The following is a 5,051-nucleotide window of genomic DNA, read 5'->3' on the forward strand; positions in this document are numbered from 1 at the left end:
CTATAGAATTATGTGAATGCTACATTTATTCTAAACATGTAGGACTTGCAGAAATGTAATGAGAGACTCGTATGACTAGATAGCAATACTATTTTTTATATGGTTCTTAATTGAAATATATTCTCATTTTTACCACGTTAAACATTTGAAATCTTACAGTGTCATTTGGTTTTTACTAGATAACAGCAAGATAAAATTCATTTTCACCATTATGAGAATTGTCAAAATTCCACAATAATTAAAATCTGAATTGATTTTTGTTGAATATGGAATGCCAAATTAAAAATATATATGTGTACTCTTTTAAAAAGAAATTTGAGTTTTTGTCAAATCGTGAAATACAAAGGTAAGACCTATGGTTTGTCTTAATGTTGCATAGAGTATTCCCTTTCTAACTTGAGGACCTAATTATAAGATAGTTGGCTTTGTATGCATAATTTTCATCTGAAAGCAAATTTTACAAAGGTCACATTTTAACTTTGGTTAATAGGAAATATCTTTAATGAAAAGTAGGGTAGGAAAAGTTCAGGAAACATTGAAATAAAACCCAGGAAACAAGATTAATGTTAGCAATTGTGCAAAAATCCTAGTTGGCCATAAAATTGGTGGAAAAGGGCAATGCAAAGAAAATTTTAAGGTTTAAAAAACATTTATTGTAGAAAAATTTTAAGAATTCAGCAACATCAATGAAAATAACTTCTAATAGCATTGCTCATTGATTCCTATTTTTGGTGACAATCCTAGAACTTTTTTGTACTTATATTTTAAGAAATGGATCCTACAGGTTTAATAAAGAGATTTTTTTTTTTTTAACTACAGACTAAAATGAGAGTCTTGCATTCTGTTTTGTATCTGATTGTGTTTGGATATAAACAATTACATCAGCAGATGAAAATAAAATGTTTGGAAAAAATTATAGTGTACATTCAGTTATCCTTAATGAATATTTAACCTTGGTCCAAATTCTTCAGGTAATTTTACACTCTCTTTCCTCTTATCTTTTAGAGATTCAAGGGCTATAAGTTAATTTTGCCATCTGGATTTCTATCCAGATGGCAAAAAATAAAAATTAGATGTGCTTCCAGATCAAGCTATTTGGATTATCTTCTCATGACCATATTTATATTCTTTTCTTTAGCATTAATAATTTAAGTTGCTTTAATGAGGATAAGGAAAGACCTGTTTGTCTCAGAGAAGGAAAGCTTGAGCAAAATGAGGAAAAAATCAGAATGTGGACAAGTGCTAACAGCATAATTAATATGTATCTAAAATTTCCATTCAGTTGAAGATTGATTTCAACTGCTATATCTTTTATGGATTTGGTTCTATGAACCCTTTATTTTGATAAGTGTGTATTTTGCACTATTACTATTTCTCAGTAACAGCTGTACATAACTGCCTTAAATTTCTTGTTTTTATAAACTTTAATGGAAAAGTGGATGGGTGATGGTAATAGTTACCAACTTTTCTCCAGAAGGGAACCTATATTTTAATTAACTTCAGATAATTAGGAAATGGGATATAAAAATGTGGAAGTTAACGAGATATTTGACAGCATTTGCCTGATGTAGTGGTTCTCACCTGGAGTGATTACCCCACCCCCACCCCCTTAAGTGGACATTTGACATGTCTGGAGACTTTGGTTTCACAACTGAAGAAGAGGAATAGTATACTGGTACTGGTGAGAAGAGGCCAGGAAAGCTACTAAACGTGTTACAAAGCACATGACAGCCTTCAAAACAAAGTTACCTGGTCTCAAATGTCAGTAGGGCTGAGAATCGTTGGTCTAGTGTGATTTGGGGAGGGGTAATGATGGATGTTGCCTAAAATGTGCTATGGGATAATTGTAATAAAACCTATTTGTTGAGATTTGAATGTATATTCGTAATTTAGAGATGAAATAAACATGCATATTTTAATTACATGTGATGATATATTAACTTTTTCCCCACTCATGAGTTCGATTATTTTCACATTTATTTTATCTTTGAAATTTTGAGACACCTACCAGTTTTTCAAATCTTGTCAGCTTATTGTCTAAGTTTATTTGAAAGTAATGTTTTTTGACAGAGAGTAATGTTTTACACATGTATAATTTATAAGAAATCCCATACTTCAAATTACCCATTGTATAAATAATCACGTTAGCAATTTCATCCTGTAGGTAATTGATTTCCACATTAAAACCACTGATATTGTTCTTAAAAGTAATCTTTAAAATGCTTGTTATATAACACGTCCTATGCTTGTTTTTGAGGTCATATCTCCAAGAATAATGACTAACTCATTGGTAAATTTATTCTCTTGTTTTTAAATAATTCATCTACTGCCCTTTTTTAGCTGTCTGAAACCAACATTGATTAAAATGGCTTCAATCTAATGATTTCACCAAATATTACCTACAGTTCAAATAAGTAATTAGAATGCTCCTCATAAAGAGATTTTCCTTGGCCCAAAGAAAGATGACTTTTCTGAGGGATAATTAGAGATAAAACTGCTTATGTTCAGGTGTACATGGGATATATATGTGGATGTGAAAATGGGCCTGGAAAGCCTGATTGACTTTGTAGTGTGAAGTACAACACCAAATATAAAGTATTCAGGAGATAACAGGAAGGCACAAGAAATTTCCAGGCAAATGATTTCATTAAATATTAATTTTTGAGTTACTTGGAAACTGAAGCTCATCTATACATAAATATGCAGAACATCAAGCTGCTTGCAAACCTAGACCTCATCAGATACACTCTGAGGTCCTCAGCTTATCAGGTGGAATGTAAGACCAGCCATGATGCTTATAGCATATCAATTGATGCTTTTAATAAAAATAAAATCATAGCTCCCGCACTATGATTTTTGCCTGCTTTTGTGGGCCCAGGAAAAGACAAGTGGAGGTAATGAAACGAGCACATGTACATATTCTATACATGAAGGTAGATACAGGATTGTGGTCACTGTATCAAAGGGTAATATTGCCAAATTCCCCTCCATAGGACCTGTACCAATATAATACTCCCACTTGCAATATATGAGAGTGCCTATTATCTTAAGAGTCCATTGTCGACTTAGGTTTTTGCCAATATGATGGATAATAAAGGGGTTCTTTTGCAGTTTTCATCTGCATTTTATGATAGATTGTGTTTCCAAAGATGGCTGTAACAATAGTTCCCATCCCACATGCTTTTTTGCAGTGTTACTTTGCCAGTTTTCCGTAAGAAGGTAGATTCTCTTTCCCGTTTTTTTGAATCTGAGTTGGCCCTGTGACTGACTATGATTAATAGCATGTGTCACAAGTGACACTGCAGCTTGCAAAACCTGCTTCTTTAATATCTTGCTTCCTCTTCCTTGTTCTTAGAGCCCTGAACCATTACATAATGAGACCACATTGGGGAGGGAGGAATGAAAGATGATGGATAGATAGAAGATAGCGAGAAAGAGAGAATGAGAGACAGGTATCAGCCCTCAGTCTGTTCCACTCATCCCAGCCATATGGTGCAGACTTATCCAGCTGAGCCTTGCTTGAGTTTCTAACCAACAGAATCAAGCAAATGAAATAGTTTTTATATTAAGCCATTAAGTTTTGGGGTAATTCTTTTTGCAGCAATAGAAAAACCACTTCTTTTATTACAAGTAAGGTCGAAAATCTTTTTGGATGTTTACAAACCATTTCTTTTTTTCTGTAAATGTACATATCCTTGCCCATTTTTCTTCTATTTTTCTGGTATATAGTCTCCTTTTCATAAGCTCTTTATAAATTAGGGTTATTTATTCTTTGTGATATAAGTTGCAAACATTTTCATCTCAGTTTATCATTTACCTTTTGATCTTATTTTTAGTTTTATTTTTTACATGTAAACTGTGAATTTTTTGTGGTTTAATTTGTCAATAGTTTATTGGTTCTAGATTTTGATTCATAGTTAGAAAATCTTTCCCCACTTACTGCAGATTATAGAGGAATTCACCCATGTTTTCTTCTAGTAATTCTGTAGTTTCTCATTCTCTTCCTCCTGTGCTTCTCCTCCCTACTCACCTCCGTTTCTCCCTTCCTCCCTCTTTCTTTCCTTTCCCTTCCCTTATCTCTCTATCTACCTTCCTCCCACCCCACCCTATTTGTTTCTAACATTCTGATCTTTGATTCCTCTGCAGTTTATTGTGATGTATGGTTTTAAAATAAGGATCCAATTATATGTTTTTCAAAATGACTAACCAATTGTTTCGTTTTTTAAAAGTCCGTCTTTTGCCCAATGATTTGAGATTGCCATCTTTATTATATGCTGAATTTTGATTTGTACTTGGATCAATTTTTGGACTTATGTTCCATTGATCTGTTTATTCATGCACCAATATGACATTTGATATATGAAGTTCGATTATAGTATGCTTTAATATCTGGTAATGCTTGACATGCCTATTCTTTTTCAGGATTTCTCAGCTATTTTTGCTTACTTTCATAATGAACTTCAGAAAAAGCTTATTTACTTCCAGAAAATAACTTTTGTTCATTGTTATTTTTATTTGTTTCTGGTTAAATTTATTTATCAACTTGGAGAGAATTGACTTTTTTATGATGTTGAATTGACGTTTCAAAAACAAGGGACCTCATTCCATTTATTCAAGTTTATTCTTGAAATTTTCAGTCCTTAAGGAGTGTTCTAAAATTTTATCATAAAAGTGTTGCAAATTTCTCAGTCTATACTCAAGAATTTAATCTTGTTTTTTTTCTTTCATATTGCTTTTTGTGTGTTGATTTTACATTCTACTATCTTATTAAATTCTCATATTGTTTATATTAGTTTTACATTTTTTAAAGGTTTTCCAGATATTCTATGATATCATCAGCAAATAGAAATAATTTTACCTCTTCTTTTTAATTATTATTAACTGTTTTCTCTTTTCTAATTGCATTGGTCAATATCTCCAGTATAATGAGTGGTGGAGATAATGGGTATCTATGCCTTAAACTTGACTTCACTGGGAATGCCTGCAGTGTTGCCCTTCATATCAGGTGCTGATTTGGAAGCTGACGGTGTATAATTTATATACTTATATAT

The sequence above is a fragment of the Rhinolophus sinicus genome, linkage group LG05 (assembly GCF_036562045.2).
Source record: "Rhinolophus sinicus isolate RSC01 linkage group LG05, ASM3656204v1, whole genome shotgun sequence".
NCBI classification, from domain to species: Eukaryota; Metazoa; Chordata; class Mammalia; order Chiroptera; family Rhinolophidae; genus Rhinolophus; species Rhinolophus sinicus.